The 13,624-nt window shown below is 38.0% G+C and overlaps 1 protein-coding gene and 1 pseudogene across 3 annotated transcripts in view; one reads left to right on the top strand and one right to left on the bottom strand.

Moving 5' to 3' along the window:
* LOC105433428 (galectin-8) overlaps positions 1 to 13,624 on the bottom strand; it is a 420,969-nt gene that overhangs the window by 189,478 nt on the left and 217,867 nt on the right. The window lies entirely within an intron of this gene.
* LOC148936036 (uncharacterized) lies at positions 180 to 2,201 on the top strand (annotated as a pseudogene).

Here is a 13,624-nt window from a genome sequence, read left to right as displayed (position 1 = left end):
AACCTAATACCGGAGCCAGTGGACAAACACAGACTGCATCCCAGAACAACACGTCCTGAAGAAAACGAGAGCTGCAATTCACAGCGGAGAGAGTTCTGACATCTTACGACGATAGCGTTTTCGATCCGGAAGTTTTCGATATTACACAACTTCGCATAACCCCGAGCGGGAATAGAAACATGGCGGAACAACAATTACGTACACCTCGAGGCAAGAAACCAGAGGTAACCCGAAACACAGAAGTAGATGCGGAAATAGAAAGTCTCAGAGCTTCGGCAGGCCTCTCGCACAGAAGTGTAGAGCAATCAGAACCAAACAATAAAGAATCAATATTAGACGTGTTGCTAAAAGGAATACGCGCACTACAAGACTGAATGTCGACTAGAGGTCACGGTTTTCAACCATAACGAAAACCGATTCGCACAAGTACCCTATGAACGACGAACATACAGGATACAACCCCGTAACAAAACGTTTAGACATACTTACGAACGAACACTCGAAGATATACGAAACCGATCCGAAATTGTAGTGGGATATTTACGATTAAAAGAAGCTCGCGATATGATTCCGGAATTCGATGGAACCTTTTATAAGTTGCCGAAATTCTTAAGTGCCGCATCATACGCTATGAAGAATACGAATCCGATGGAAGAGGGAACGCTACTAAAAACGATACTATGCATTGAACTAAAAGGCAGACTATGACTGATTTTCAAACGCGAGATATACACGATTTTGCTCAGTTAAAAAGAAAGCTAGAAGTTTGCTATCTTAGCAAGAAGAGTACCACACACTTACAATTAGAGTTCAATATGCTAAAACAAAAAACTGGAGAATCAACAAGATCATTCGGACTGCGTACAGACAAATTAACTATGAAGTTATACGAGTCCATGATAGAAGGTCGAAATAACACAACAGAAAGTAAACGAGCGATCTTGGAAACTATACAGCAGCAGGCTCTATGCAATTTTTAGCTTAGATTGCTGGACGATATAAATACCTATTGGTACGATCACAACATTATACGACGCTACAAGACGCCATCGTTGGCGCGAGCGCGGAAGAGAAATTTAAAGGACCTGTTGTAGCCAGATCTACAACTAATAATAAAGTAGTCCGCATGGCAACAAAAGTATTCCGCATGAATTTCGAAAAACCTATCAGCAAATTCCTCAATTTGCTGATCGAACCGGACGTGATATTGATCAATCAATATCGCGCGATCAATCGATGCAACCGATCAGAATGCTGATCGGGTATCGATCAGTCTATATAACTGGCTACACAAGGAAAGGCGTAGTCATTCGGAGTCATACGGAGTCGAAATTGTAAGTCGTTCGGAATCAAAATCATAAGTCAAACGAAGTCGCGCGAGATATTACTGAAATCCGTCGCGAAGTTCATAATATCGCGAGCTGTAATATCAGTATCTCAAGTATCATATACAGTCGTCGGCCGCCAGAGTAATACGAGATGCGCCGAGCCGCCCGACAACATTTAATCGTGTGTGAGAAATATAACAGTTGTAACATTATCAGTTTGTGCCTTGTTAAAATAAACCAATCAGTTGTAGATGAAAAGTGTGTATTAGTGCTTTCAAGAGGCCCCTTTTACCCTTCGATTCCACTCGAAGTCCTAACTCCTTAGGCTTGGCGAACTATCCCTAATAATAACGTTGTAGCCCATCTGGGGTAAGCAAACAGACCAATGGAAAATTTCGGGCGTGCAAAAGCGAATACAGTACGCACACCCGCCTGTGAAAATAAATTACCGCAATGCCAAAAATGCGGAAAAATCGGACATGTTGGACGAGATTGTCGAGCTAGTAAATACACGAACCGATTTGCTTTACCTAGAACCGAAAAACTCGTTGGCGTAAACGCTATGGAAAAATATTGCGTAAATTGTAAAAGGGCAGGACACGATAAAAAAGAATGCTGGTCAAAAACTAATGTCAGAGAGAAAACAAGTGAGACGACCGAGATAAAAGAAAGAAGCGAGAGGACAAGTAAATACTACGATAAGAGTAAAAGAGAGCGAAACATGCAAAGAAGGTGCAGATTTGTCATTTAGTAGTAGCGAAGAAGAAGAGGAAAAAAACAGAAAGACAACGCGAGTCGCGCGAGAGCATCAAGTAGTTCAAATAACAAACAAGGCACGGGTCAGCGCTACTCTAGACCTGATAACCTTGCCAATTAAGGAAATGAAAAAAAAAAAATTTCTTGTTGGATACGGGTGTTACCCTAACACTTGTTAAAGTGGGAAATTTAGAAGGGAATACGCTAGTACGAGAGGAATGAATAACCCTCACCGGCGTAACAGGACACAAGATTCACATTCTCGGTAAGATTCGAACTACGATCGTCCTCGGATATGAGGAAATAAGACACACCATGTATGTGATAAAAGATGACTTTCCAGTCGCTTACGAAAGAATTCGCGGTACAGAGTTCTTAAAGAAACATCGAGCAAAATGTGATCATGCAAAAGAAATATTGCGAATAGGAAGCGTAAAATTAAAATTGCATTCTCACAAGTAATATGTTCTAACGCCTCGCAGTGAAACCATTGTACAAGCTATTACTCAGCTAGTCAAAATCAGATTGGAATAGTAAAACCTGAACCAAGAAACTGAACCAAGAGTATTTATTGATAATTGCCTGGTAGAATCCGATGATTATATCTGCCCAATAAGTATAATTAATACAACTACCGAAATTATTGAAATTACGCCAAGCGTAATAATCCGAATGTTGTTTTTACAAAAGCAAACAAAGGGAACTACAATTGCAGACAAGAATAATTACCTCCACAAAGTGAATCATATTCTGTCAGACATTGAGACTTATACAAGAATCAACAAAGACCAAAAAAATGGTCAACTGATCTGAGAGATTTGCTTACAAGATGGAAAAAAATCAGAATTTATATCTTCGACATTATATAAATACCTATTTTGTAGCACCGGTATTTTATCTAGAGCCTATAGATTTCTGAAGATCCATAAACCTGAGTGTTCCCCTTTCGAATTATTGTTTCATCGATTGACAGTCCTTTTTACAATCTGGCTGCATTTTGAAGATCATCTCCAAATCGATTCCGATTGGTAAAAGTTACATAAAAAATAGCTTCGAACTAGTTAAAAAATTATCAAATATTCGGATTGACGACAAATTTTCATTAATGTTAGACATGGTGTCATTGTTTATTAATATTCCGATTAATTTGGCTATTGAATGTTTAATAAACAGATGGATTTTTATCAGGAGACACGGTAGTGTCTCGGGTGTCAAGTCAAGATCAATCGAGAACACTGCCGTGACTTTACGCGAGTCGTCGAGGTTCGAGCATCTGAAATTATCGAATCTCAATAACGGCTAAACGATCAAGTTCTAAGTAGGCTTGATCGATAGCTTGAGTCCGACTTGCATAATAAAAATATTTTTATTTTTCTGCTACGTGCCCTACAAGCAGAGATATTGATATGCAAAGTCCGATTTGGAAATTTTTACTTTAAGAAACATCATCATCGTCGCCTTTGTACGGCTACAACGTCTATCACGAGATGTCACTATTAATCTTATCGACCCAGCGGAAGAGAGTTGGGATACGTGTTTCTCAATACCTTCGAAAATCGTAAAAGTTATTAGGATAACATAATAAGATTGGAGATTATAAGAAAAAAAAAATAAATAATTGAATAAAAAAATTGCTATCTATTTTATCGATTGCCGCCGGTAATATAATATAATACTTCAAAATGTCTGATATCACTATAAAATTACCTTTTTTTAAAAAAAAGGTAAAAAAAAGGTGTCAAGTATAGTGGAATACTTCAAAATGTCTGATATCACTGTAAAATTATCTTTTTTTTAAAAAAAGGTAAAAAAAGGGTGTTAAGTATAGTGGATATTGCCAACTCAAATGATTGTGTAAAATTTATATAAAAGATTTGATATCAATAATTGGCGCCAAGTTATAGTCTTACAAACATGGAGCTACAAGTCCATTTTAGTCAAATTATATATTTTAATCGTATAAAAGATTTGATAAACTGTTTTAAAAAAATAAAACTTAAGTAGTAGTTTCTTTAATTTAAAAATAATAAAAACCAAATTATATGTATATCTTTCTATCCATTAAAAACTTCTTTTTCTAACCCAAGTAGTAATTATTTAGCTTTAAAATAGTTTTATATCACAAAATTGCTTTATTCAATTTACGTTTTTATCACAAAGAATTATAAAGTAACAGTATAAAATATATGATAAAATTTTATTTAAATAAAAAAAATTTTTATGTAAAAACACTTGACGCTGCTCATACCTCTAAAAAGAATATGAATAAGATGTGTGTGCGCGCGCGCGCGCGCGTGTGTGTGTGTGTGTGTGTGTGTGTGTAATTATAATTTAATCATATTAAATAATAAATTTTGCCTTTATTTGTAACATTCAAATAATCTCATCATTAGTTTTGCATTTTCGTTTGATCTAAGCAGCGCCAAGTGTTTTTACATAAAAATTTTTTTTATTTAAATAAAATTTTATCATTTATTTTATACTGTTACTTTATAATTCTTTGTAATAAAAACGTAAATTGAGTAAAGCAATTTTGTGATATAAAACTATTTTAAAGCTAAATAATTACTACTTAGGTTAGAAAAAGAAGTTTTTAATGGATAGAAAGATATACATATAATTTGGTTTTTATTATTTTTAAATTAAAGAAACTACTACTTGAGTTTTATTTTTTTAAAACAGTGGTTTATCAAATCTTTTATACGATTGAAATATATAATTTGACTAAAATGGACTTGTAGCTCCATGTTTGTAAGACTATAACTTGGCGCCAATTATTGATATCAAATCTTTTATATAAATTTTACACAATCATTTGAATTGGCAATATCCACTATACTTAACACTCTTTTTTTACCTTTTTTTAAAAAAAAGATAATTTTATAGTGATATCAGACATTTTGAAGTATTCCACTATACTTGACACCTATCTAAGGACTGTAAAATACTAAAGGACGAATTTCTGGGGACGGTATGGTTAATTTTAGAATCAACTTTTTTTGTTTTTGACAGACAGATTTACAAACAGAACTTCGGAACACCCATAGACTCATCACTCTCTCCGATTGTGACAGATATATAGTCATGCAAGATTTAGAGAATGGAGTGCTCGAGACGTTTAATTTTTGTATACCATCTTACTATACGAGTAGGTATGTGGATGACATTTTGTTAGCAGTACCAGATGTTAATGACATCTTATTGAAGTTTAATTCTACATCCGAGATTACAATTTACCTCGGAAATTGATGGCAGTCAGATCAATTTTCTTGATACGACTCTTGTTGTTAAAAATAATACAATTGTATTTGATTTGTACCACAAACCAACTTTTTCTAGTAGATACTTAAATTTTATGTCTCAGCACCATCTCACAGAAAAGAGGTACGGTTATAAGTAGAATGGACAGGATTTTTTATCTTTTGTATCCACAATTTCATGAGAAGAATTTTGATTTCATGATTAAAACACTCCTACAAAATGATTATCCATTACATTTTATTTTTCAAACAATCAATAGAAGATTAAAAAACTTAATCCATAACTGTGATAAAAAACACAATAATGACGACACAACATGCACCGCTGATAATAAAAAAATCCTATGATTTACTCTACCTTATGTGAGGGATGTTATTGAAAAATTTAAAAATATGTTAAAAGATACAGAAACTAAATTGAGAAAAAAAAAGCAATGTACAACATCAATAAACTAAACAATTGTATTAGGGTACAAAAAGATCCCCTCCCATTATTAGATAAAAGAATGTCATTTACAAACTACAGTGCACGAGTTGTGATGCATCCTATGTGGTACAGACTAGTAGAAATGAAATTGAGAATCAATGAACATCGAAGTCACATAAGGTGGAATTCTTCCATACATTCTGTTATCACAGACCACAGGGTACATACAAGATACGATTTTGATTGATCCAACGTGAAAGTTTTGGATATTGAGAGAAATTACAATAAACAATTAATTCTTGAAATGTTGCATATCAAACAACAAACGAATGGAATCAATTTGCAAAGACACAGAATTTCTGAGCCATACGTACACCCCTGTTATAAACAATATATAAACATGTTACATGTATTTCTTTTCATAACATTTTTTGACTTTCCACCCACTTACTATTTTCGTCTTTTACATTTTAATTTTTAACAGTTAAGACGTGACTTATTTTATTTTTATTAACCGAATTTAATTTATTTATTGTACAACATTTTTAATTTTGACCATGCTTTTGCAATATTCACTATTTAATTTCATCTTTGTGCCTTCTATTGGGATAATTGACGATATCATCGAGGTGAGTCTCTAACAGTTCCATCGTTCATTCGTCCATCTTATTGTTTGACATTTTTTAAAAAAATTCTATTGGTTTGAATGCAACTTAAATTATCCAAGTCATCTTATCGTACACTATCTCCTACATCAGCTGTGGAATTGTTTTGGACAGAGGCTCTCGATGTATCGCATTATCGCACTTATCAGTGCGAATCTGTTAAGTTTTTGACTAACACGCCGCATGTAACTCAGAATTTGGAGACAATATCTACTGAAGATAATCCGAAAGTGAATCGAAACGTATGGATTCAATAGAACCTAGAATATAGAAGTATTTTAATGGACTTTTTATTTGCGCTCTTTCACTGCGCTTGACTCCTAATGCCCTTGCTTTTCATTGTTTATTATCTAGGATATATTATTACGGAAAATGGGATTCAATCTGATCCCCGCAAATTACAAGCGGTAGAAAAATTTCCGACACCAAAAAAGATGAAAGATATACAGATATCATTTTTGGAATTGGCCGGATACTATCGAAAATTTATTCAAGATTTTTCGAAAATTGCCAAACTTCTAACAAAATTAATAAAAAAAAGAGGAAAAATTTAATTGGAGTATTAAGCAACAATACGCTTTCCAGATACTAAAAATTAATTACGGCAGCAATATTAAATTATCCAGATTTTACTAAGGAATTTTTAGTAACCTTCGACGCGTCCGATTATGCCATCGGAGCAATATTATCACAAGGATAGGTCAGGATCGTCCAATAGCCTATGCCAGCAGAATATTAAATAAAGCAGAACGAAATTATAATACGACTGAGAAAGACTTCTAGCGATAGTATAGGGTGTTAAATACTTCCGATCGTTATACGAAACGAAATTTAAAATAACCATCGATCATCGACTATTAGTTTGGCTATTCAGCGGTACAGACCCTGGATCTAAATTGATATGGTGGAAACTTAAGTTAGAAGAGTATGATTACGAAATTATTCACAACGCAGACAAAGGAAATATAAACGCGTTAAGTAGAAATCTGATTACTCTTGACTCATAGTTAAACACCGTCGCACGACGAAAAGAGAAACGATGACGAAGAAAGAGAGGAAGAGATAAAAACACACTGCAGAATACACTGCAGAAGAAAAGCAGCCAATACTTTATGAATATCATGATGCGCCGACAGACGGGCATCAAGAAATCACAAGAACTCTGAACCGAATTAATATAAAACCGATTAAATTATTATAATTGGCGCGGTATAACGCGCAACGTAGAAGATTACATTAATAAATGCGAACTCTGTCAGAAAAATAAATTAAACCAAAAAACCAAACTACCAATGGTCATTACCGACACGCCAAAAAAATAATTTGAAAAATGTGCGCTCGATATAGTGGGACCACTACCCATTACGAATATCGGAAATAAATATATCTTAACTTTTCAACTTTTAATTTAACGAAATTTAGTAAAGCGATTCCAATAGAGAATCAAGAAGCAAACACGGTGGCAAAGGCCTTTGTCATCAAAATAATTACCGAATACGGGATTCCTGAAAAGATTTAACTGATCAAGGCACGAATTTCATGAGTGAAATATTTAAAAATACATGCAAGCTGTTGAAAATAGAAAGGATTCAAACCAACCTATCATCCCGAAAGTAATGGAGCATTAGAACGCTCACACAGAACTTTGGCAGAATATCTTCGACACTACATAAATGGGGAACAAACATTGGGACGAATGGCTACCCTACACAATGTTTGCGTATAATACAACGCCATACACTGCGACGGAATTTACACCATTCGAATTAATTTACGGGCACTGGGCGGAACTACCGGGCGGATAGCTCTGACTAAATCGCCAAAGATAACTTATTCTTATGACGATTACGTACAAGAAGACGAGAGAAGATCCGTGCAACGAACCAAATAGCGAGAAAGTGTGTAAAAAAAGAAAAGATAAAATCGAAATAGTATTACGACCGAAACGCAAGGATGAAAACATTTCAAATAGGCGAACAGTTCTACTGTACGATGAAACAGTTACATGAGGACGTTCAAAAAAATTAGAAGCGCAATGAATCGGGCCGTACGTAATTATCGAAAAATTGTTCAAAGTAAATTATAAAATAAAAAAGAGCCGCCGTACGATAACCGTGCATGCAAATCGAATGAAAGCATTAGCGGAAAAATAAAACTAATAAATAAAAATAAAAATAAGAAGACTCACTAATAGAGTGTCCCAAAGAAGCACCCAGAGAGTATCCAGAACACAAGAAATTATACAAGAAATTTAATAACACAAGAAATTTTTATTTCTTTACACAAGAAATAAAATAAAACTTGCACTACACACTACGAAACAATTTTTATTTCTTTACACAAGAAATAAAATAAAACTTGCACTACACACTACGAAACAATCAAAAAACTAAAAACTAAAGTAACTGTTAAAGGGTTGTCGCGAGCGCCGAGAACGCAATCACGCTCACCGCTGACAAAGCGAATTGCGGCAAGCGATACTTTATCTGACGAATTATTATTTTACCAAGCGATAGCGATTACCAACGCTACCGTGCTAATCGCGCAAATATTGTGTAATCGTTCCACGTGAAGCAACTGTTAACCGGTTGCGCGGCCCTTACGCGGAAAACCGCCGCGCGACCCAGAAATATACCGCGAACGCTGACGATCATGTTGATGACACGGCAAGGACCGGCCGCCTGGAACAGGATAAAAACGGAAGACCGATACTAGGAGAGGACTCGTCGAGATCCGCCGTGCCGTCACGTCTGTCGCGGTCCGAATTAAAAAAGACAATCTGTATCAAGTGTTAATAAAATTTATTGGTATTAAAAAAGTGGTGAGTGCCTCCTCCCCGCCGACTCCTTGACCGATCCACCGAAACGACCCGCACAACATTTCTGGTGGCAGCGGTGGGATCGTTTCGCAGCTACATCCAGTCATCTGGAAGGAACAAACGATCGGAATTCAAGGAAAAGGCCGGAAAAGAAGTCGACATCCCTGCAGCGAGAAAGAGCCGGTAGAGCCACAACGCAGAGCATATCAGTGACATCGGAGAAGCCACGACCTACCGCAACAGCCAGCGCCACGTCACAAACATGCGAATTGCGAGCGTAATGTAAGTCAAAGAAAATTAAGCCAAGCGCATTAGATAGCGAGAGAAGCGTGTAGGTAGATGTCGAACGAGGAAGTTAACCAAACTCCTGCCCAAAGAAACACGTCGTAGCTACATAGTGCGTCAGCCAGCCGAGCGCTCAGCCCGAGCCCTCCGAGCCTTGAACCGACGGAAAATTCACGCGATCCGCGCGATAACGTACGCCGCGATTTAAGTAATTATTATTCCGACGATAGTCAACCGGAATTACATCCGAACATTGTAATTGAACGCGTGTTTTCGCTTAGTGACATAGATAATAGCCTACTACCGAGTAGTGAGAGACGCGACGACGCTCTATTACAACCAACAGACGCAAGATCTGACCATAGCGACGGCACAAACGCAAGTAATCCTAGCCGCGGAGAATTCTCATTGACATCTTACGATAGTAGCGTGTTCGATCCAACCGAATTTTACACCGCTTAACGAAACATAAATCCAGCGGAAATGGCAAATCAACCCTCGGGCACACCGTTAAAATCGATCGCGGAAGAACAACAAGTAGTAAACAAAGAATTGGACGACGAAGTAAAAAGGATGAGAGCCACTTTAAGCCAGGCACACTGGAAAACTGACCCGGCGGAATCTTCGCACGACGCGCGAGATGCAATGTTGGTCGAATTGATAGAAGGCATGCGAGTACTACAGGGCCGCATAAGCCAACTAGAAGTCGTTAATTACGATCGGAGTGCAGAAAATGACGAACCGATAGAAATGACATACGGACGTACACGGGACGATGTCCGAAATTCGCGAGATCCCGCACATACGTTTATGAAACTGAAAGAAGCCCGCGATATGATTCCGGAAATGGACGGATCATCGCGGAACCAAGTTCAAAAATTTTTAAATGCAAGCACGTACGCGATGAGCGAAATAAATCCTGCCGACGAAAAATCATTATTAAAAGCGATCTTGTGCACGAAACTAACAGGGAAAGCCATGCACGATTTCCAAACAAGGGATATACGCACGTTCATGCAACTGAAGCGCGAGATCGAGATGTGCTATTTGGCAAAGCGTAGCACTACGCACATTCAGCGAGAGTTTAATATAACCCGTCAAAAACCCGGAGAAAGTGCGCGAGAATACGGACTCCGCGTTGACAAACTAGCAATGGAACTCTATCAATCTATGGTAGAAGGACGCGACCGCGGAGCAACGAAAGGCAATCCTAGATACGATACAAGAATTAGCCCTAGAAAATTTCCAACTAGGATTACGTGACGAGATACAAACAATAGTACGATCCAGGAACTATACGAATTTAACAGCCGCGATGCTAGGCGCGACAGCCGAAGAAAAATTAAAAGGTAGCCAACCTATAAAAATGTACAATAACGAGAAAGCTAGAAGCAACCAAGAACAGTATAGAAACCGCAATCAAAAACTGGAGTGCCACAAATGCGGTAGGCTAGGACATTTGGCGCGCGACTGTCGTTCAAGCCGATACACAAATAAATATCCGCTACCGCGAGCCGAACGACCGGCGAACGTAAATAATATCGAGAAATACTGCTCGTACTGCAAAAAGGCAGGTCATAAGCGCGACGAATGCTGGTCACTGAACGGCCGCCCGAGAAAGGGGCAGCCGAGACGCACGAGACAGGATAATGAAAAGGGGCGACAAATAAATACTGCTGTAATAATGAGAAAGAATAAGCAGCAAAGGGGGAGCGATGACCTATCGTTCACAAGCAGTGGCGACGACGAAGAAGAAGAGAAACCGAGAACAAAGATAACGCGAACCGTACGCGAGCATCAAGTGACACAGGTGAATACGCCTCACACAAACGCCACGTTAGACTTGATTACCCTGCCGATGCGAGAGACAAAAAAGGGAAAAACAAGTTTCCTCCTCGATACAGGCGTCACTTTGACATTAATAAAAGTAGGAAATCTAAAGGGAAACACACTAATGCGCGAAGAGCGTTTAGCCCTAACCGGAGTTACGGGCCACAAGATACACACACTCGGAAAGATAAGAGCAACGATAACGCTAGGAGACCGAGAGATACGGCACACTATGTATGTGGTAAGAGATGACTTCCCAATAAATTATGAAGGGATACTGGGACTAGACTTTTTGAATAAACAGCAAGCGAAATGCGATCATGGGAAAAAACAAGTCCGTATTGGCAACACAACTTTCAAACTCTATCCGTACAAGAAAACCATGCTAACGCCTCGCAGTGAAACCATAATTCAGGCAGTAACCGATCGGAATAGCATTGGAATAGTAAATGCAGTCGAAATCCGGAGTTTTCATAGGAAATTGTTTGGTCATACCAGAAGAAAACGTATGTCCAATAAGTGTGATAAATACCACGGGAGAATCCGTGGAGATAACAACGCCGCTAGTCACGGTGGACGAGATAAAGACAAAAGACGCCGCACACATGTATACCATGGAGGTGTCAAGTAACGAAACAAGCGACGAGCCCATTCAAGCTCGTAAAGAAAAATTGCACAGACAAATGCGAACCGAGCATTTAAATAAAGAGGAAAAGAAAACCTTGCACCAGATTTGCGAAGATTTCTGTGATATCTTCCACCTAGAAAACGACCGCCTATCGTACACTAACGCAGTAGCACATGAAATAAATACGCGAGCAGATAGCGCGCCGGTGAATGTCCGACCATATAGATTACTAGAGAAGCACAAGGCAGAAGTAAATAAACAGATAGCGAAAATGCTGGACGACGAGATAATCCGTCCCAGCACGAGTCAGTGGAACGTACCCTTACTAGTAGTACCAAAGAAATTAGACGCATCTGGAGAGCGAAAACTACGAATAGTTGTGGACTTTCGGAAATTGAATGACTTAACAATCGGCGATTCTTTCCCGCTCCCGAATATCACTGACATACTGGACCAACTAGGAAACGCGAAATACTTTACAACATTGGATTTAGCATCGGGATACCATCAAATCCCCATGCATGAGGAACACAAACAAAAAACAGCATTCTCCACACCTTACGGGCACTACGAATTTAATAGAATGCCTTTTGGATTAAAAAATGCGCCTGCAACATTCCAGAGACTTATGAATTCCGTACTAACCGGATTACAAGGCCTCAAATGCCTAGTCTATCTAGATGACATCGTAATATATGGACCAAATTTGAAAGAGCATAACAAAAGACTAATTGAAGTATTCAAAAAACTAAGAAACTACAATCTGAAACTACAACCGAATAAATGTGAATTCTTAAGAAAGGAAGAGACATATTTAGGACACATTATCTCCGAAAACGGTATAATACCGGATCCTGCGAAAATAACGGCCGTAGCAAACTTTCCAATACCAAAACGGGTAAAAGATGTGCAATCCTTCATAGGATTAGCCGGGTATTATAGAAGATTCATCGAAAATTTTTCGAAGATAGCAAAACCACTGACAAAACTAACAAAAAAGGATGAGAAGTTCGCTTGGACAGCAGAACAACAGAACGCATTCGAAACATTAAAAGAAAAGTTAATGACCACACCAGTTCTAGCTTACCCGGACTTCACTAAACAATTTATAGTAACGACAGACGCATCCGGATACGCCATCGGAGCAGTATTGTCGCAAGGGCCAGTAGGCCAAGACCGACCAATTGCATACGCAAGCAAAATTCTGAATAAAGCGGAACAAAACTATAATACAACGGAGAAAGAATTGTTAGCCATAGTATGGGCCGTCAAACACTTTCGACCATACCTCTATGGAACAAAATTTCAAATAATTACAGACCACAAGCCATTGATCTGGCTATTTAGTATAACAGACCCTGGTTCACGATTAATCAGAGGCTCAAATTAGAAGAGTACGACTATGAGGTGATACACAAGGCAGGTAAAGGCAATACAAATGCTGACGCGCTCAGCAGAAACCCGATCGCGCCTGACATACAGATAAACAGCATCGAGCGCGACAAGGAAGAACGCGAATATAACAAAGAAGACAAGGAGCAAATAATGTATGAATATCATAATGCCCCCCTCGGAGGACATCAAGGCGTAACACGTACCGTAAATCGAATACGACTAATGCACAACT

The sequence above is a fragment of the Pogonomyrmex barbatus genome, unplaced genomic scaffold (genome assembly GCF_055798465.1).
Source record: "Pogonomyrmex barbatus isolate J1 unplaced genomic scaffold, ASM5579846v1 scaffold3, whole genome shotgun sequence".
In the NCBI taxonomy this organism is placed as follows: Eukaryota; Metazoa; Arthropoda; class Insecta; order Hymenoptera; family Formicidae; genus Pogonomyrmex; species Pogonomyrmex barbatus.
This window is presented reverse-complemented; position numbering and strand designations above follow the sequence as displayed.